The sequence below is a fragment of the Myotis brandtii genome, unplaced genomic scaffold, assembly GCF_000412655.1.
Source record: "Myotis brandtii unplaced genomic scaffold, ASM41265v1 scaffold293, whole genome shotgun sequence".
In the NCBI taxonomy this organism is placed as follows: domain Eukaryota; kingdom Metazoa; phylum Chordata; class Mammalia; order Chiroptera; family Vespertilionidae; genus Myotis; species Myotis brandtii.
The window spans coordinates 1830871-1853217 of record NW_005361201.1 but is presented as its reverse complement, the minus strand read 5'-3'; the positions used below and the strand labels follow the sequence as shown (position 1 = coordinate 1853217).

At 38.5% G+C, this 22347-nt stretch overlaps 1 protein-coding gene and 1 pseudogene across 2 annotated transcripts in view; both read right to left on the bottom strand.

The window, feature by feature from the left end:
* The window catches only part of LOC102252115, a 70851-nt pseudogene extending 70692 nt beyond the window's left edge, over positions 1-159 (bottom strand).
* The window catches only part of NELL1 (neural EGFL like 1), a 731583-nt gene that overhangs the window by 140751 nt on the left and 568485 nt on the right, over positions 1-22347 (bottom strand). The gene's annotated exons all lie outside the window — the stretch shown is intronic.

The window sequence follows — 22347 nt, the reverse complement described above, 5'->3', positions numbered from 1 at the left end:
GACCAGGAGTTCGATCACTTGCTATAACATGCGCTGACCACCATGGGGTGGCGTGGAACAAAGGAAGGTTCCGGCCAGCAGCCAGAAGGCCCTGATTGGCCCTGATTGCTGGCGAGGCCTAGGGACCCTACCCGTGCATGAATTTCATGCACCGGGCCTCTAGTAGGACCATATAATTCCTGTGGCCAGTACAACCTTCCTCACTCATTCTGTTTTGGAATCCCTGGAAGACAGAATCCAGTTGGCTCAACATGTGTTCAGGGTCCATCCTGGCCCACTAAGTATCTTCTTAGGTGTCAGAACTTAATTTGGTTATAGGTCCCTCATTCCTGGAAGACTTGCAAAAAAAGGTGTGGGGGGGGGCGGCAGGGAGGGGAGAAGGGCATGGTGGAAAGGAAATTAATAGAAATTTTTAGCAGAAGGAATTACTTGAGAACAAGAAAAGTTACTATGTCCATTTTTGACCAGTTCAAGGGTTCAACAAATTGAGAAACCAATTTCAAAGCAGCATGTGGATCTGCAGTTTGGAAAGGATTAGGCCCAGGAACACAGATTGGTGAGTCATCTGCTTAGAGGGTGATAATTGATACTGCAGAGGTAGTAATGAAAATTCTACAGAAGCAAATAGTACATGGGGAGAACAGTTTGTTTCGGCCAATTTTCTCATGGCCCAGAATCTAATTTCTCATATTATCTTCGCTGGAAACATTTCCACTGACCTCAATTACCTCAGGCCATAGACCTTCATGTTCCATTAGTACAGAACATGATGACAGGTCTGAAATAATAAGTACAGCACACACACAAGAATTAGAATCTTCTTTTAAAAAACAAAAGTATAAAAAAACCTAACCAAAGACAAGATAATCTTATATCCTTTACACAATTAGGTTGGGGCCATCGATTATAGTCATTGTTGGGATACTAAACAAGTCACTATTAAAATGAGTGATGGTGTTAGTCACGAGGAAGGCATGAAGAAGCAAGGCTGGTGCAGCAACGTGGCTTGTGTGATCGAAGAGGAGCTTGGCAGGCCCCGAGGGTCTCAGGGTAGAACGACACAGCCATCAGAAGCTCTTAGAGATCAAGAGACTCGGCCTCTTCCTGGATCTTTCTGCAAAACCTTACTCCATATGTAAGCTCGCTTAACATGCTCTGTCTAAAACAGAAAAAGGCAGAGCAGCTCTGGCTGGAGTGGGAGCGGAGGACTCAGTATTGGCTGATTGGCTCCCATCTCATCCCCAGTGAGTAGTAAGCTGACTCTTCTGAAACCCTGATGCTCCAAGAAGCAGAATTTGAAAAACATTGACAGAGACTAGATCATCTGGGCCACCTAGGAAAGTCCCCTGACTGAGATTCAGGAGACCCAGGTAGAGATCAATCCCAACTCTGGGGCATACCAGCTACATTTTGAGTGCCTAAGATTTCTAATCTGCATCATTATTGTTTCCATTTTACATGAGGCTATTGTGATGACTTAGTAGTAAAAAGTATCACCCTATCATGCCAGTGCCTGGCATCACTGCAAGCCCCCAAGAGAGGGGAGTTATAAGCATTCTACCATTTTGAACAAGTCACAGTATGTTTGGTCTTAAATTTGCCTATAAAATGATAGTTAGTACAAGAGTTTCTAGGGGCCTGTGAAGCAGAACTGGACAAGAAATTTTAAATAAGAAAATCTGGTCTTACTTTAATTGCTGTAGTATGGGCCACATACTCCAAAGTTCCCGACAAAGCCTTTGCACTGTAGTATCTGCCCCCTAAATGCTATATGAGAAAAACTACTTGAAAAATGACAAGAATTAAGTCAATAAGCCAGTCCATTCTGAATGTGTGACCTACTGTGGATCAAGAAATGGATAACGTGAGTATAAAGCAAAAGTGTGGAAATATTATTTGTGGACTCTTTCTTGTATTTTTTCATTCATTCCTTCCAGGAGTAGCCAGGCTCCTGCTATATTTCAGACCTGACAATAAAGTGTCTTGCAGGTCACATGCCTTTTGTGGAAACTAAGTACCACAATGAGATGGAACTAACATGTCTTCAGGGGGAGGAGCCCTGTGCTTTTGATCGCAGAGGTGAGAGCAAGAGGAAGAGAGCTCTTTTCTGCAACACCCATAAAAGGAGGGAGGAAGATGCCTTTCACAGGTAGTGGAAGCCTATGTCCCTCCTTCTCAACACCCCCCCCCCCAAAAAAAAACAAAGCTGGAATTAGCAAGATAGTTGAACAGTAAAAGACAACTCTAAAAACTGGGCTCCCAGCTTTGGAAAGACTTCCATTTTCAGTGTCCAGGTAGATACTGGTTGTTTTTGCATGGCCACCATCTATTCCCTAGCCTATCTAATAAAGACAGAATATGCAAATTTACCATCACTTTGCAACAAAGATGGCGGCACCCACAGCCAATAAGGAGGGAATATGCAAATTGTGCAACAAAGATGGCGGTGGCCGGGCCAGGGATGATGCAGGCATTCTGCCCCACCCCAGCTGCTTCAGGCCTCTGGGCAGCGCACAAAGGCGGAAAGGCAGCTCCAGTCCGGAGCGAAGGCGGAAAGGCAGCTCTGGCCGGAGTGAAGGTGGTGCTGGCAGCCAGGGTAAGGAAGGCCTATTGTTGCAAGAATCTTCGTGCATTGGATTGTGCAACAAAGATGGCGGTGGCCGGGCCAGGGATGCTTACATTGTCGCCATGGCGATGACACGGGCATTCTGCCCCACCCTGGCCGCTTCAGGCCTCTGGGCAGCGCACAAAGACAGAAAGGCAGCTCCAGTCCAGAGCGAAGGCAGAAAGGTGGCTCTGGATGGATGAAGGTGGTGCCGGCAGCCAGGGGAAGGAAGGCCTATAGTTGCAAGAATCTTCGTGCATTGTGCCTCTAGTTCTTTCTATAAGATTCTTGACTTGTTTAGGGACTTCTCTCTCCCTCAGTCCCTGTGATTTGTGCAGAATAACCTATCAACACCACTTAGTCCAAACAGTGCAATGAGAGCCGATGAAGGTTACCACATTGGTTGGAAGAGCTATTAGGATAACCAGCATGTGAGAATGGGTGCCTTGTGTGGCAGGCAGCCAACATTTCACCATGAAGAGCCTGCTGATAATGAAACTAGTCCAGATGAAGACATATATGGGAGAAAGATAATTCACATTCATTGTTTGAGCACCTTTATCTTGCTCTGCCCCGAGACCAGAATCTTCTTTGGAGTTTTCAATAGTATGGAAAACATTTCCCGTTTATGAGTAAGGAAAGTTAGGTTGGATTTGTGTCACTTGTAAAGCCTCCAATGTTAAAATGTAGTCAGTGAGCATCCCAGCACTGACCACTGTACACTATACGATATGCTGAGTGGCTCCAAACCCAGATCCAAGGCTTGGCCAGAGGAAGCAGCTCCCTGTGGCAGCACCTACTCCTGAGACTTCCTAAGACTTTCGGAAGAAACCCTCTTCAATATGGTAAATAATGAATTCCCACACGTCTAGGAAATGCGGGCTCAGAAAAGAACTATAAATTAATATAATAAAAATAGAGTATGCGGCTTTTTGTGTACACCTGAATCTTTGTAGAATAATCTCAGCAGCAAAGAGTGGCCCCCACAGGAGGTCAGCTACCTCTTACTTGATCCTGTCAGTACTCCCCTGTAGATATTGATAACTGAGTCACTGCTCAAGTCTTCAGACATTAGCCAGTATCAATAGGTCCAGATAACTCTTAGCTGCTCTCACCTCTGCATCATTATCCAATTCCAACCAAGAGTTGTAATGCTCAGCTCTATTTCAGGGTGACTTTAGAAGTGAATGGGAGGAGTTCAGATACATGTGCTGCTGATGGAAGACTAAGGAAGACCTTTCTTTCAGATGCTCTCTTATGTTATAGAATTGTAGTTAAACTATCCCTCACATGATGGGAGATAAAGCCTATATTTTTACTCTTTAGTAAGTGGTAGAGACCAAGGTACTAAGAACATACATCTAGATTAAAAGGTGAATTACTGAAAATACAATAACTAAAAAAGAATGCAGATTTCCATCGTGCATTAGATTAGGGTACTCTGTAGCTGCAATTATTCTTCTTAATTCTGCCATTTTCCCCCAGATGAGCACAGTTGGCAACCTGGTAATGGAGCGAAGAGGCTACATTTTAGGAATACCCAGATGCCTGGGTCATGGCCTACACCACATACATTTGTGACACTGTCTGAGATTATACCATCAGAACACTGCTATTTCATGTCAAAATTGTAATCACTAGTCAAATTCAAATATTGTGGATGGATATCTTGCCTAAAGTCTTAAATATTTTCCAGCAGATGATGTTATAAGGTTACTGTCTTCCCCAAGTAGGAAGAGGATGAGGAAAGGAGACTGCAAGAAGTATGGGAAGAGACAAAAAAAAACACACTGTTCTAGAGTATAGTTGTCAAACTCATCTGTATAAAAATTTTAGTATGATTGACACCGAGAAACTCAGATGAGAAGCCAAGCATCACAGTGGCCAATTTTTGACAACTGGAAGGACTGATGAGAAGACAGATTGAATTATATGTACCTGCATATGTTCTTTGAGATTCTAGGTATAAATATTTAAAAAGGGTATCAGATTTGAACATCTTTTCTAACATTTAAGTGGTAATCTAACTCTTTTCCTGTTCAAAACATTTAAATCAAAAAAGGGATAGAAATTATATCTAAAACTATATTATGGTTCAAGGCATTGTTGCACTTACTAATCACTGCAAATTTGTGAAGTACAAGTTATTATCCCATTTTTGTACTTTAAGTTTAAAAAGCTCATATGAGTTTGCATATATCACAAGGTTATTGGCAGATGGAGACCGGATGTACATCCAGGATGTAGGACTTGAATCTCACATTTCTGTTCTAGTATATTGCCTGCTGTAAGGTCAAACTTGCCTCATGTCCTTAAATCAGAGGTGCTAAGGAGCCTGCCTTGCTCTCTCTGACAGTTCAAACTTGCTACAAGCCCTTTCCTTAAGTGCAGTGAGGCATATTTCCCTGACAGCTACAGCCTCACATCCTTGGGACAATGCTGAGGTTATGAACGAAGCCTGCCTCCAGCAGGAACTCAGAATAAGTTTTCAGGTCAGTCTGCACCGTATGGGTCATGTCACCACAGGGGACAGAGCATAACCTGCCTAAATTGCTGACTTCAGTAGGATGCCAGATGCCCAAGTGTGACAGTCCTTCATAGTCTTCACTTAGGCCTTGGTTTGCTAGGTAAGCATTTTGCATTTAAGAATTTTGGAAAAAAGATGCCATTTTTAAATCTGTCAAAGAAACAAAGTCTTCCAATTGCTCCTTTTAATGATCTGTTTCTTACCTTGTATCCTGGACAGCTTTCCGGTTCACAGGTGACTTACACTGTTTAAAATATTTTGTTTCCCCCTAAGGACATCTGGCTGAAGATTTATATCATCATTCCAATAATTTTTATTTTTACATTTGCACTGAAAAGACACTTGTATGTTCTATTAAGACTGCTTCACAGCAAGGAGTCTTTCAGCGTGAACTGTCAATGTTACAGAAAGGGTGGTATAATTTAATGTAGAAAGGAAGGCATAGAGATGGAATGAGGTGCTTTTCTTTGCCATATCCTATCTATAACTCTGCAACATTCAAAGACACACTGTGAAATTTGTCACTGTGGCCATTACTGGGGTCTGAAATGTGTTATTTTCTGTATGACTGACACAGGACCTTTCAAAGTCTCTCTCTCTCTCTCTCTCTCTTTCTCTCTCTCTCTCTCTCTCTCTCACACACACACACACACACACACACACACACACACACCTCTCCTCTTACATTCTCTCTCTTTCTATGACTTCTACATTTAGTGCTTCTCCCTGGCAGGGATGTGGACAGGAATCATTAACTATGAAACAAGTGGACAGCCAGATAGAGAAGAGCTGAAATCAGTGCGATCATATAGGAAGGTAGATGCTAAAAGGTGACCAAGTAATGAAACTGATAGTTTCATTTTTTCCTGTGTTTTTGGTACAGACAAGACATAATACATGATGATTTTGCTTTATAATCTGGTTGATTTTGGCAGAGCAGAAATGAAAGTTTCCCTCAACTCAAAAAATGGAGAGAGAGACAGAGGGTATGACACGTTTATAAACTTTATAGAGAAAATGAAACTGGGAGGCAGACTGTGAAGACACAGGATGGCAGAATTATGACCCAATATGAACGTGACAGCCTGGAGCCGTAGGTCTAATCCAAAAGGGAAGTTAAGTGAGAATAAATTTAAGATATGCCACTTAGCTACTGGGAAGCTGTTACATGGAAGGAGTTAATTTCCTAATTGGTTCCAAGATGGAAAAGTAGGACGAACAGCTAAATTATACAAAAGCTGAGTTATATGAAGATAGATTTTTACCTGAATGTAGAAATGACTATAAATATTTGATGAAACGTGCTGCTTTAGTGGGAGTGAGTTCCTTTCCCAGAAAACAGACAAACAAGCACCACCACAACAAACAGACTAGAATGAGTTCATAAGAAAACAAGCTCTGGGTGCAGCATGGGGAATGCGGTAGGGATTGAACAAGAGAAAATGATGCTCATCCCCAATTTTGAGATGCTAGGAAAAATTATGTGACCCCAATGAGGGTTTTATTAAAGTTGAAGAAGTGTGAAAATGAGGAGGAAAGAGACACACAGAGCTAGATGTTGTGTTAAAGTCCTATGGAACCTCAGAGTAGGCTACCAGGAATGTGTACAGAAATAATATTCCATCTGTGAGATTTCACACCAGTAGGCCAGGAGAAAGAAACTTGTCCAGACTAAGGGCGCTAGTAATGCTCTTTCCTTGAGTTAGCACCGCTGTCTCGGTCAACCTCCATTATCAGTATCACCATTACCTTCCATCACAGCATCACCATCATTTCCCATCAGCAGCATCAGAGCTTTCACAGAGGACACATTACCGCACAGTAACAGACAGAAGAGTGCAGTGTCTGTGAACCAGGTTGATTCTCACACGGGTCCACAAGGGGACAGCGCAGGGGCTGTTAATAACAAAGGCTGTGGTCAAGGGGAATTGCAGCTGCCTGGGTTTATTTCGGAGGGAAAATGTACAAGAAAAACCTGATGGAAGCACACTTAGAATACACACTTAGAATACTGCACCATGCAGCATTGCCAATCTGAGTAAGTGGACTTTAGGGCAATCAATCTTAATTTTAAATTTATATAAAGATGCTAATTATTTGAGCCCAACAGGAGAGCCCTATCCCTGCTCTCTCCCTCCAACTTCCTCTCTGATTTGCAACTAATTCAAAGCAGAGCTGAAGCATAATTGTATTTGCTCTTGTTATCCATACAGCATTTAAAATAACCTGTTCTTGATAATTAATAAAAGGGATATTTACTAATCCATTCTAAATGGTACAGCCATAGATTAAATTGTGGTTTTACTCAAAATATAAATAAAGATGCTAAGTTTTTAAAAGGAAAGAATCATAGTAAAATGTATAGCGTTATAACATTTAAATAAATTAAAAATGTAAAAAGTGCAAAACAGAAAAAGAAACCCAACAAATAAATTCACATGAAAAGGAACACATATATGTAAAGAAACACATTAAATCATTGTCTGTGAGGTGGAATGAGGCAGGAGAGTAGTGAGCAGTGAGAGAGAGAAAGGATTAAATAAACAAGAGAGAGCATACAATGATAGCATGACAGTGTGCAACAACAGAGAGACATGGTTGACTCATCCTTCTGCATCTAAGCTAAATGCAAAAGTATAATCCCAACTCCCTTGCAAACTAGATCGCTCAGCTTTCCCAAGCGGTTTCTGTAATTTCACATCGAAAAATTTTGTACATGCCATTCTCTATGTCTGGAAGGCTGCTTCTCCACTTTGAGTTGGATGTGTCTGAATCATTCTTTAAAGCTCCATCCAAATGCTGTCACGCATGGCCATTTTTGATCTCTCCTCTATTCCCCCCAAACAGAAGTAATATCTCTGATCTAAAATTCTACCAAAGCTTTTTATGGCTCTCTTACAGAATGTATCATTTTAAAAACCTGAATTAATAATTATTATGTGGCTCTCATCTCCCCTGGTAGCTCATGATCTGGATTTATTTTAAATCATTTCTGTACATAGCAAGTATTTGGGAACCATTGGCCAAATGAGTACATGTGAATTCTGCAATTCACATGAGGCCCTAGAGGCCCTAGAGGCCAGGTCATTGTCTTTTGTTAGTCCTTTCTTTAGGAAGCCGTTGTTTCACTGGGATGAAGTCTGTTTAGGCTCTTGTATCTAACATTCTGAAACCAATTCCTATTTTCTGGGTGAATTACAGATCATTTTATAATTTTGTATGTGTGAATGAGTTAAGCAATTCTATAAATGGGGTCATTTCCTTAGCTGACATTGGAAAATCGCTTTAGGAAACATTCGCACCCAACATTTGCTTCTCGCAAGCTTCATTTTCCTATAGATTTCTCTCTTTAGGAAAAAGGTAACACTACAGGTGATGAGCAAATTCACAGGTTATGATCCATTTAATTACTAATGCTTCTATGACAAGCATTGGGGCAAAAAAAAATCAATTTATGTGATGAAGGAAGTTTCATCATCAGGTATGTGCAGGTGAACACTGCTTCTGCCATAACTTGCAACTGCATGGTCCTGGAACTGAAGACCATGGCTAAAAGGCATTTGAAGTCTGTACCAATTGACCTGGTCTCTCTAGGTCAGATGTCCTCTCAGCTAGTGTTTGGTTTTTCTTTTCCCCTAAATCAATAAATTCTCCTACTTGGTTGATTTTGAGGATTGATGTTTCTTTTTTAATATTTTTTCGGGCTGTTTCATTTTTTTGAGACTTCGATTCAGGTGTTATGTTCAGAGAGGCCAATGTAATTTCTACTGATGTCAAAAAGTAGAATTGTGCTCTTAATATTTCATGCTTTTCAAGGCTGGCTCTATGTGGTAACGTGACCTGTGGTATCTCCCATACAGTGTTAAGTAAAGGCGAAATTACTATTACTATAATAATAGAAGGGATTCTATACTCTGCCTGAAGAAATTTCTCCACAATCCCTGATGCCATTTTAGTGGGTGAAGTGAGCCCCAGAAACTGAATGAGTCATTTAAGTAATAGTTAGAAAGAAAAATATCTTAGGTCCCTTGCCCCAGGGACCAAAACCAGGTTTTCTTTCCATGTGCTTTATCTAGCCAAATATAGAGTCAAAAGTTAGGAAGAATAGTCTTGTTACCAGTGCACTAAAGTCATTTCATAAACTGCTTGATCTCTCCCAGAAGGGACACCTGACTTTCCTAAATGTGATTAACTTTGAATTCAGACCACCTCACCTTTATTACAAATACAGAAGCCTCAGGAATTCTGATTAGTTTCAAAGAGGGCAGACATAGAGTCTAAAGCTATCAGTCACCCTAGACATCTCTTCCCACTGATAATCTTCGGGATTTCCCCTCACATCTTGCTCACTCTCCAGTAAAGCTGCCTACAGTTTATCCTTCCATTTGCCCATTTTTTAGTGTTTTTTGATACACTTTTCATGGGGAAACTTTCTCATTTTAACTGCTTCCAAATTAAATCATAAAGTGTATCTTAATTCTCTGCAATCTACTGAATTTCTCTTATATTCTGCAGGTATCCTCATCAGCTCTAAACAAACCCGCATCACCCGGGTATAGACATTATGAAAAAGAGACTCCTCCACAAATTAAAATACGTAGAGCTGCCATACATTTCAGGCATTTCTCTTCTGGGTATTTATCTGAAGATAATGAAAACACTAAAAAAATAATTCAAAAAAACATATACACTCGTATATGCATTGCAACATTACTATTAATAGCCAAGATATGGAAGAAACATAGATGTCCCTCAATAGATGAATGGATAAAGATGTGGTACATGTATACAATGGGATATTATTGAACAATAAAAAAGAATGAAATATTGTCATTTGCAACAACATAAATGAACCTAGTAATGCTAATAATGCTAATAAGTCAGAGACAAACAAACACTATATGTATGATCTCTTATTTGTGGAATTTAAAAACAAAAAATAAATGAATAAGCAAAACAAAGCATAAACAGACCCATAAATATAGAGAAGACAAACTGATGGCTGCCAAAGAGGGGGCAGGATAAAAATTCACTCAATAAAATAATAATAATACCAATAATAATATAATGGGGGAAATAAAATAAATTTGGTGGTCTAGTAGCCTATACACAAGAAATTGGTCATTATTTTTCCTTCTGAGTAGGGAAACTTATACCTGAAGGACAGATAGACTTTTAATGGATCTCCTTAATTAAGCTTGTAGAATATGTGAATATTCTAACAAGCATTACCTCTTAAAATATTAATTAATACTTACATTTTAAAACATGGTGACTCTTAGGAGTCTATCTAGATGACAACAGTAGGGAATGGCATTGATTATGTAATTTCTGCTACATGTTAATTAGTTAATGCATCTTCCCTCCCTAGACACATAATCAATTAACTCAGGTACAAATCGTTCTTCCTTTAAAATGATTTTGGGTCAGAAATTACAGAGGGAGTTCTGCTCACACACTTTATATACAAGATCAGCTCTGCCAATGAGAGTTGCAGAATGCTTAGAACAAGTACCTAAAACTCTGAAGACCAGACAAAATGTATACACACATGAGTTCTGCATATATTATTTATGCTAATATTCTATGAGAGATGGTATAACACAGTTGAAAAGAGAACCATATATAAATCTTAGAAGCAGGCATCCCTTGGTTTGAATTCCAATTTCCCTATACTTATTAGCACATTTAACCTTAGGTGAAATTCTTACATTTTTCAGGCTTCAGTTTTCTTGATTGCAAATTGGGGATGAGAATAATGTCTAAGTCTGTAGGGTGAGTGTGAGAATTAAAGGAGTTAATTTATGTAAAGTGCTTGGAACAATCTTGACACAGGTGAGGTACTTGATAAATGCTTAACATCTTTTCTACGCATGTCTTTGCATAGAGATGATTTTCATTCGTGATATAACTTAACCCAGGCTACTCTCCAGCCCCCAGATCTTGGTGGGATTCTATTCTGTTGACATTGCCACTGAAATTAGACAAGCTATTTCAACACCCAGATCTGAGAGTCTTCCTACCATGAGTATTACAGGGACAGCATATAAAATTACCCACCAATCTTCTCAACTTTCCATCACATTAACACAAAGAGTCCACATTTGAAAGTTAAACTCAACGACTTCATAGTGTGTCCATTCTCAGTGGTCCCTCCCATGTCATATCATCCTCCTCATCACTTCTTTATCTTGACCGCATTGATCCATTATATATGCATTCTACCTTACTAGAATGTAAGTATATCTGAGAGTTAGAGTAACTCTTACTTGTATTTGTAAAGCCAGCCTGTAACTAAATGTTTTGTGAATATTAGGCATACAATTATACTTAAAAGTGCGTTTTAAAATGAATGTTTTTCTAGAGCCACCAAGCTCTGTTCTTGTTTAAATAACTTACTCATTCGATACAAAATTTCTTTTAGCTTTACTATTTTCTAATCAGCATTAATTGTTTGCAGTTTAACTTCTATTTTTTTCATTGAACAAAGTGTATCAATTGTAATTACCCTTCTCAAGTTTAATTTTGTTCTTCTGTGCTCAGAGCTATCAAAGCTCTTGACCCCCAGGTCTTTCTATATTATTTCTCAGTTCTCCCTGGTATTTGTAACTTCCACTAAGGACCATCTGTTGACTTAATTAACTTGTTGAATCCTCCTTCTTCCAGATCATTAATGAAGTTGTTAAATAAGTCTGAGGCCAGTGCTCATCTCTGTGGTATCTAGATGGTCCTACAACCCCAATTATGTACTACATTTCCCTTTATCTTTTCTTGTTATTTATATTCCCTTGATCATTTCCAAAGTCATTGAAAGGCTCACTTCCAAATCATTTGAAATTATATTTTAAATGAAAGTCATGTGAAATAGCTCTTGATTTGTCTTTAAACTGACTTAACTATTCTTGGGAGAATGTCAATTTATAGTCCCAATTTCCCATTATGTCCTACAAATGTAAAGGAATAATTCAGATAGTTACATCTTAAATAATGCTCTATTGGGCTTTGAAATTAGAGAGATACTCTATTTCCAAGTGGGAAATGTCTATTTTCCCCCCAGAAAATATATTCTAATATTTTTTATAAAGGGTAATTGTCATGGGATAATTACAAAATAAAATTGTATCCTTCCTTCCAATCATCTTTCTTTAAAAAAAATACATTTTATGTAATTTGATTTCACAGTCCATTATACAACTATTATTGTATGTACATTTTCATGTTACCCAGGGTTCCTTGTGACTTTTCATCTATGGGTTAGAAGATATTTTTAAACTGAGGGGATAGCTTCCAGTTAAAAACACTAGACTAAATACTCACATTTGCCTCTACTTTCTCCACCAAATGCTAATAGAATAATATTCAAGACAATTATAAAGCCATAAGCCCTCAAAGAAAAAGCACATTGGAGAGGAGACAAGAGCAACATAATTTTGGAAATTTGAAAAGAGATATATGAGTGTTAACTCACTCAGAAGACATGAAAGAAAATGATTCATAGCCCACAGTGAAGAAAGACAAGGAGCAACTTGATTTACACCACAGAACTCAGGAATTGGCAGCATCAGCTATCTCTGGAACTGTGGGGAATAGTGAGGCTAAAAGAAAAACTAATTGGAAATTAGATAAAGAAGCAGTTAAGATTCCTCAGAACTGCTCTCTCAACCCAGCCAAACTCCTGCCTTTATCCTGCTCCTGCAAAGACTGGAGGTTTATTCTCAGCAGAAGCTACCATTAAAAACCAAAAGACAGTTGACTGCCTAGTAACCATACTAAAAACAAGAAAGGTAAGTGAACATTTACATACTGAATTTTGAAAACCCTTACTTTGTACTCCTCCCTCCCCCAACCTGGTTCTCTCAGAATGCTAGCAAACAAGTTTAATTCTTCCATAAATTTAAATAATTCCTTCCATTAGATTAGAAGAATCTTCTCTGCAAGAACTCTGAATATCTCAAAAGAATGAACCTAAAATCATTTACATCAACATCCCGCTTAGGTAAACTAGGTTTTCAACCAATGTTTTGAGGTCTCAGTCATAACAGTGAATAGATAGCCAAGGCTACTTAGATGTTTGACAAAAAAACAAAGACAAAAACAAAGTAGCAGAAAAAAATCAACTTAGATAAAATGAACTCTATTAAGCAACAAGAAAACTTTAAAAAATTCTTATTTTATACACAGAAACATCAAAAAGAGATATACTATCTATAAGAACTGGAAATAAAAAAAGAATATTCAGAAAACAATAATAAAATCGAATATCAGAAATGAATAACAAAATTTAGGATGAAAACATTGATAAAATATCTCTAAATATTCTGAAAAATAACCAAAAAAAAGGAAAGATGAAAAATGAGGGAGAAGTAATCAAACAACTAAAAGACCAGTCTATAGATCTGACAGCCAAATAATAAGAAATAAAAATCAAAAGATATAAAAACATGCAGGGTAATAAATTATCCAAGGATTTTTTCTAATTCCAGAAATGAAAGCAGGAAATTCCAAATTGAAAGGTTCTTCAATGTGGCCAGAACAGTGTTTTTGTTTTTTAAAAAAATATATTTTATTGATTTTTTACAGAGAGGAAGGGAGAGGGATAGAGAATTAGAAACATCGATGAGAGAGAAACATGGATCAGCTGCCTTCTGCACACCCCCCACTGGGGATGTGCCTGCAACTAAGGTACATGCCCTTGACCAGAATAGAACCTGGAACCTTTCAGTCCGCAGGCCAATGCTCTATCCACTGAGCCAAACCGGTTAGGGCAGAAAAGTGTTTTAATAACAGACCCTCACAAAGGTACCACATCATCAAATATTATAACACAATGGTTTAAAAAAGGAGGTTTAATGCTCCGGAAAAAGTAAAGTAGGTGCATACAAATGACCAAGAAGAAAATGACACTGCATTTCTCAAAATTTACATTACAAAATATTACAATCATGTTATTCCTACAACATCCTGAAGAATAATTTTAGTTAGCCTATGATTCTGTACCCAACCAAACTATCAATTAAATATAAAAGGAGTGTAAAAACATCTTCAGAATGCAACATTTGAACAATATTTCTTCTACACACACTTTCTCAAGAAGCTAATGGAGTATCTGCTCGGTAAAAAGTAGGATTTAATCCAAAATAAAGGAGAAATAGGCAGTATTCAGGAAATGGGCAATTGAATAAAAAGATATTATATTTGAAAGAAGATCCAAAGAAAACAGCTGTGTTGTAGATCTAAAGAGTTTCCAGCATAAAATGGAGGTCAGAAGGGTCTTGAAAAACTTTCCTTATAAAGTTAAAGTTATAAAAAATAAAAAGCACTTCAAAATATTGGGGGGTATTATTTGAGGAACATCTGGGGTTGAAATAAAAAACTGAGCAACAATAACAAAATGAGAAAATTGTTAAATCCAGGGAAAGCAAGCTTTTGTGTAATAGCGGAGAAATAATAATAGCTAACTCCATAGCTCATTTATAAATATCACTTACATAGACTTAATAAGGCAAACAAAAATATTGATCTAAGAAAAATAGAAGAAATAAATGGCCCTAACGGGTTTGGCTCAGTTGATAGAGTGTCAGCCTGCGGACTGAAGGGTCCCAGGTTCCATTCCAGTCAAGGGCATGTACCTTGGTTGCGGGTACATCACCAGTAGGGGGTGTGCAGGAGGCAGCTGATCGATGTTTCTCTCTCATTGATGTTTCTAACTCTCTATCCCTCTCCTATCCTCTCTGTAAAAAATTTAATAAAATATATTTAAAAAAAGAAAGAAATGGGAAGTGTTCATGTGTGTAAATGTGTGCTTATGCCTGTGCACATGAGCCGTGGGTGAGAGGTAAAAATAACAACTAAATATTGATCTTCCCTGGAGATTAATAGATAATACCTAAAATGGAGAAATCAAGAAATATTATATTATTATTATTATTATTATTATTATAGATGTGGGGAAGTAAATGACTGACTCTGGAGAGCAGGAACGGAGTACTATAGGAGCAGGGAAGTGTTGTTGTTCTTTTCATAACTAGTCATGTAGAACTACTTGACTTTTAAAGCTATATGCATTGGAAAGAACACATAGGCTCAATACTTAAAAGGGCTGAAGGTGACTAGGCACTTCACAAAGCACTAAAATGAAATGGACTATACACATATAGCATAAGATCAACTATATTAGTCATCAGAAAAGTGCAAATAAAACCCCAACAGAATATCACAACAGCAGTATGGTTAAAATGAAAAAGACAGACAGTAAATAAGTACTGATAAAATTATGATGCAACTGTAATTCTTATTACTTCTTGGAATATAAATAGGTACAATGACTTTGGGAAACTGTTTGGCAGTATCTATGAAAACTGAACCTACACAAACCCAGCAAATCTATTCTTTCATATACAAATAGAAATGCTTATATATGATCACCCAAAGATGTGTACAAGAATATTTATTGTAGCAAAATAACCCAAATTGGAAAAAACTCAAATGTCCAGCAACACATTTTGTCATATTACAAAAATGAAATACTATTCCATAAGGAGAATTTTTAAATGACAAATACAAGCAACAATGTGGATAAAGCTCACAAATCTAATGTTGAACAAAAGAAGACAGACACGAAGGAGTTCTTATGGTTTGATTCCATTTGCATGATGCTCGAACAGGCAAACTGAGCCACAGTATTAGAAGTCAGGACAGTGGTTCGTCTTGGTGGGGTCTTAGAAGAGGACAGGAGAGGGGGAGTCTGAGATACAGATAATGTTCTATTATTCAAACATGCTTTTAGTTTATAAAAATTCATTGAGGGGTAGAACCATGTCTTGCATGCTTCTCTACCTACTTGCAAACTTTCAATAAAAGCTCTTTTACTTTTTTTGCTTTCCAGAGCTCCTGCTTTCCCCTTTTCATTCACTGTTAGTATTATTCCAAGGCTCTAGATACCCCCGTAGATAAAAGGAGACAAAATGTGATATTTACAAATCAAAGATCTGACTTGATAATAACTCTGCTAAATATTTCACAACTGAAGATAGAAAGGGAGGGTGATTTAAATACATAATTCAAGAAATTATTGTTCAGGAATACCTTAAACAGGGTGGATAGCTAAGAACTTATGAAAACAGCAGAAACTGCCAATGGTGCTGTGAAAGCAAATTCCAGTCTCAAACCTAATAGTTGTTCAAGCCTCAGTTTCCTCACCTATAAAATACAGATAATAACAGTACCGCTCTTATAATTCCTTTAAGTACTTACAATAGCGGCTGGAACATAGCCACCTCAAAAATACTAGTGATAGATATGTTAATAGACAGGGGAATAGAACAAAGGTTCCTCTCAAATGCCCAGTACTTGGGAGCTACTAACTACTAACAGGTAAGCAAGATGGTTCACTTCATGAAAATGTATTTACTTGCCACTAAAATAGGTTTGAGCATTAAATCAGGGAAATATCTTCAGATATATACAAAACAGACTTCAGATCTTTCCAGAAACGTCCAAATTGTTTGTATAATACTTACTTGCAAACATCTGTTCAGAGATCTGGTTTCCTTCTGATTTCTAAAATTTCACTTCTGTGAGGATGTGGTCTGTCATGTACTAACTTGTAGGGGGTGTATTTTGAGATAATATGTAATTACTAGAGGCCTGGTGCACGAATTCATGTACGGGTGGGGTCCCTTGTCCTGGACAGTGATTGGGCCAATCAGAGCTGGCAGGCTCAGGGGAGGGACCACAGGAGGTTAGCTGTGGGAGTGCACTGACCACCAGGGGGCAGCTCCTTCACTGAGATTCTACCCCTGGTGGTCAGTGTGAGTCATAGTGACCGATCAACCGGTTGTTCAGTCAACTGGTCATAATGGTCACTTAGGCTTTTAAATATATAGACTAGTGGCCAAGTGTGTGAAATTCATGCATGGGGGGTGTCCCTCAGCCCGGCATGCACCCTCTCCAATTTAGGATCCCTCGGACATCCCTCTCACAATCCAGGAATGTTGCTCACCTGCCTGCCCGCCTGATCGCCCCTAACCACTCTGCCTGCCAGCCTGCTTGCCCCCAACTGCCCCCCCATGTCGGCCTGCTCACCCCCAACTGCCCCCCTGCTGGCCTGATCACCCCCAATTGTCCTCCCCTCCTGGCCTGATCTCCCCTAACCACCTCTGCCTCGGCCCCACCACCATGGCTTTGTCCAGAAGGACATCCGGAGGTCTTCTGGAAGGTCTCCCAGTCTAATTGACATATTAACCTTTTATTAGTATAGATTAGTCTCTGTTGGGGTGGTATCACCACCGAGAGGCTCACGTTGCCTTTATTTCATTTTGAGTTCAAAAATTGGAAAGGTGTAATTGAAAGACTCAGATATTAGAATACCAGCTCAATGCTTACGAATTCTATAAATGTGGACAAGTCACTTTAAACTACATGAATACATTTCTTTGTCTGTAAGATGAAAATTAACTTCACAATGCTTTCTTGAGATGCTTCAAAAAGAAAATGCCTTTGAGTCTGTGATTATAACGTAAATATCAGCTAGAAGTAATAACATTGCCCTCAAATACAAAAGCTGTAGATGACAGTCTGTATACTGTGTCTCTTTACAATCTACTAATTTATCATCACCTGCTATGTACAAATTGGACTTTCTCTAGTTATTACAACAATGTTGAGAAGTAACTGCAGATTGAAAAGTTATATAACTTGGACAGTGCCACATGGTAAGTGGCTGACCCAGCTTGTGAGGTTATATTGTTCCCCACCGTCCTGTGAGAATGCCCAATGGGTAAAAGGGTATTACAATGGCATCCTTCTGGCACTTTCAAAATTAAACCTCTATATTAATGACTTGGGGCCAAGAGAAATGACTACTCCTGTAGGAGGGAGGTTGGGGGGTGGCATGACATAATAATGAAGAAAAAAATTAAAGCATAAAATTTTAAACCACCAGAGAATAATTCAATTCCCAGCTGTCCCTCTTATTAGTGTTATAAATATGAAGTTTCTTAAATCTCTTAGCCTCAGTTTCCTCATCTGTAAAACTAGAATGATGATAATATATCCCCTGTGGAGTTGTTAAGAGATTCAAAGAGTGATGATATAGTGCCTGGAAAGAAGTGTTCAAAATTTGTACTACATGAAATATTACTGTTACACGGTCCCCTTCAAGAAAGGGCGTATTAACTAAAGTATAACAAGGAAAGTTAGTCTCTCAGAAGATGAGTGTGGTATAAATGAAATACAGAGGAATAATCGTGGCACACTCAGAATTTAGAGGTCAACTGAGGAAATAACATGCAAGAGATCAGCTCTGACAATTGTCAAAACCCTTTTAGTCGTCTGGCCTTTTTGAGAAGGACAGCAAAGGACCGTGTTTTAAGCCTGAGCTTTGAGGTACAAAGAACTGTTCAAATCACAACTTTGGCACTTCTTAGGCCTGTAACTTTGGGCATATTACTGTGTGTTCTCATTCTCAACTTATTCAATAAATGAGGAAAATCATTCAACCACTCAATAAGTATTTCTTGAGTGAATACTAAGTTCTAGGCACTAGGCTGAGGGCTGGAGCTATAACAGCAAACATGCACAAAAACCTCAACCTTCAGGGAAGGGGGACAATAAACAAGATAGAGGAGTAATATATTCAGTGTCTTAAAAGGCAATAAGTGCAATGAAAGAAAAAAAAGACAGAGAATTGAGGTACTATCATTTGGGGCAAGATTTGGGGTTGCGATTTTAATAGAGCAGTAGGAAACGTCTCACTTCAAAGTGACATTTGAGTGGAGCCCTAAAGGAAATAAAGAAATGAGTCATGAAGATATGGAGGAAGAAAATTCCATAAAGAGAACACCAGCTAAAAACACCTTCAGTTACACTTATATACATGAAAAAAAATGGCCAAATGGAGTGGTATAAAATTATATGATGAAATCAGACAAGTAATATGGGGTTGGAGGATGCTGATTGATCCCAGACTTCTGAGTTGAGAGGTTTAAATAATAAGGTCCAGCCTAAATTAGGGTCTAGCCTAAGCATTAAAATTGCTAGTAATTTAAACAGTTCCTTCATTAGTCCTACTAAAATTTTCAGAGACTGGGGAAGTATTGATTCTGTAAGAGACACTGGTGAAAATATGTAGGAAAAAAATATAAACATCTCCAAAATGCTAATACATGAAGTCAATGGGCAAATGCACAGTGACTGTGGTATTTCCACATCTCTGGAGACCAAGCACCTGGAAAAAATAAAGCTTGCCATCATTTTAGTAAGAGACAGTGCCATAATAATTTGCTGACAGTAAATCAAAGGTGCTTACAGTTGCATTTCACAGTTCAACATTTCCTAACAAGTGATCTGATAAAAAAGGGACTGCTTGGCAATTCAGAACCAGGGAAGAGCCATTTGGGGGCAGGCTTCTCAGTGTCAGGGATGGGCTATGACAGGCCAGGGCTTATCTGTGAGAGGAAGGGAAGAGTTGCTTATCCTCCTGAAATGACCCATCTAGTGAGTGCATGTATCAAAGTTTCTTCGTAGATGCTAAAGAATCTGACATTCAGAAACATGTTATGCAACTCTCATAAAAATGTCATTTATATAAATGATCATTAACACTTGGATGGGGGTCAACAGGACCAGCAAGAAGGAAAGAGATGGGAGAAAAATAGTTAGGACATATACCATTTTGGTTTGGAGATACTGTATGTTAATAACTGTTATGTAAGTTAATATTTTGTATTTTGGGGAGAATAGAAATTAAACATATATGTTGGCTATGCTACAGGGATGGGTGGTAGGAAGGAAGGGGATAAAAACAGGGATGCCACAATTAAATGTGATACATTTTATGAAAGGGAACACCAGGTTGATATGACGGGACACAGGGGAGGGGACTTAACCTTATTAAGGAGCCTGAAAAATAGTTCTGAAGAAAAGCTTAAGATCTATGTGAGAGAACAAAGGGAGATGGGGACTGGATGTGGTGGTGGGTGGAGATGGAAGAAGGAAAGTAGAGGAAGAAAAATGAAAGACTTCCCGGTGGAGAAAATACCTCAGGCAGATGCCTGAAGTAGGGAGATTGCTGCTTTGAAAAAATCTGACAAAGTTCAGTGTGTGAGGACCATTGATTATAAGTGAATGAGGAAGAGGCTCAGAGTCATCAATAACTACTGAAAAGAGAGTGGAGTTTATTCCAAGGGCACTGGAAACCATTTAACATTTGTCAGCAGGAAAATAATTTGATTGCATTTGTCTTTTTAGGTATTATATTGGCTGCAATGCAGGAAGAAAGAACATTTTTTTGTAAGGGGGTCTAGAGACTTGCCTTCTGTCATCATTCCAAGAAAACACACACACACACACACACACACACACACACACACAAAACCACAAAAAAAAAAAAAAACCAGCACCACACATTTGCCAGTGGTTTAGACTAGGCAGGAGGATGCAGAAAATAGACTGTGGTGATTGATTAAATGGGAAAGTGAGCGAGAATGAAAAGTCAAGGATAACTCTGACTACATAGGATCTAAAAATATCAGGGATGAAGGTGTGTGATTGACAGCAATAATTTGCTCATTCTTCCCAAGATGTATCATGATGACAGTAGTGTGGCTTTGGAAACTAAACCAAAAATTAAAAGAGATTTTTATTAAATTATTTATTTATTCAACTTTTGGGCCACTTCTCTGGGCCCTGGAGATACAGTGGCAGTAACACAAAAACACCTTGCCCTCATGGAGTTTATATTCTGCCAAGGCAGTCAGACCACAGACACACAAAAACATTATTGTGTCAGAGAATAATTGCTCTGAAGACAATGAGACAGTGCCAAAAATGGGGAGATGTATTTAGTTAAGGGTGAAGATCTCTCAGAGGAGATAACATCTGAGCAGAAACCTACATGACATGAGGGAACTGACCATGAAAATTCCAAGCAAACCCAACTGTAAAGGAAACATGACTAGCATGTCATAGGACAATCACAAAGACCATTACGACTGGGAGGGAAGGTATGCAAGTGAGGGGGAGCACAAGGACTAGTGAGGGCAGAGAAGTAATAGGAAAGGGGGGGCAGAGCATGGAGAGACTTATAGGCCATTGCAGTGACTAGCTTTTACTGATTGACAATAGGGAGCATGGATAATTTGAAGCAGAAAAGTGACTGAGTCTAACTTATTTTTAAACAATGTTCCTTTGACTGTTATGTTGTGAAGAGGCTATAGTTGCACAGGAGTGAAAGGGAGATGAGTTAGAAGGTTTTTACACTAATCTGGATTACAGATGAGGATGTCTTGGGCAAGAGGAGTAGTGGTGGAAATCAGATGAAGATGTGTGAATTCTAGATATATTTAGAAGGTAGAGCAAGGATTTGGGTGTGAGATCTAAAAGAAAGGAGAAGTCAAGGATATCAAGATCTCCATCCAGAAAATGTGAAAGGACAGATTTTGCCATCAACTGGAACGAGGAAGACTACAAGAGAAGTGATTTGAGAGGGGGAAGGTCAGGAGCATTCTAGATTAATGGAGATCCTCAATGACCAATATTTTCTATTATTTTTGAATTAATGTCACATATTTGTAATCAATATATAAGTCTTTTATGAACATTACAAACAAAAGCTGAGAGATTGGAAAAATGAAGGTGGGTTTCAGTGAACAGAAGTACTTTAGAACAGGCTGGAATTTGAAATGTATGTGAAGGAAAGGAGGAGATAAAGATGGAGAGGTAGGCAGAGACCCATCGCGGAGGTCTTTAATATCACACCTTGAGATTTGGACTTTATCTTGTAAGCGCCGAGGAAGTACGGAAAGGTTTTTTCTTCGAAAAATATTCTTTACTGAAATAATCTCCCAGAATTTCCCCTCAGACTCAATTTACTAAGCTAAAATTGCTGTCACCCATAGGTAACTTCAAGTTCTCTTTAAATTAGAGAATGCTTTAAAAACCACATTAGCCCACCAAGCTAGAAGCTGCTTATGTTATCAACCACTGCAAAATGAATGCATAGATCTTGATGTTTGATTCATCATATTTTAGACCCACGTGAACATTTTCAGGCAACTACCTTTTCTAATCAGTGGATCCTATTAGGAGAGAATGATGCAAATCGGAAGAGTTATATTCCTTCTCCTTCAGTCTACTGTCTTCAATTAGTCTTTTCCCACATGATTAACAGTGCAGTCCATATTCTTGGATACAAAGATTTCTTGGACAACAGTTA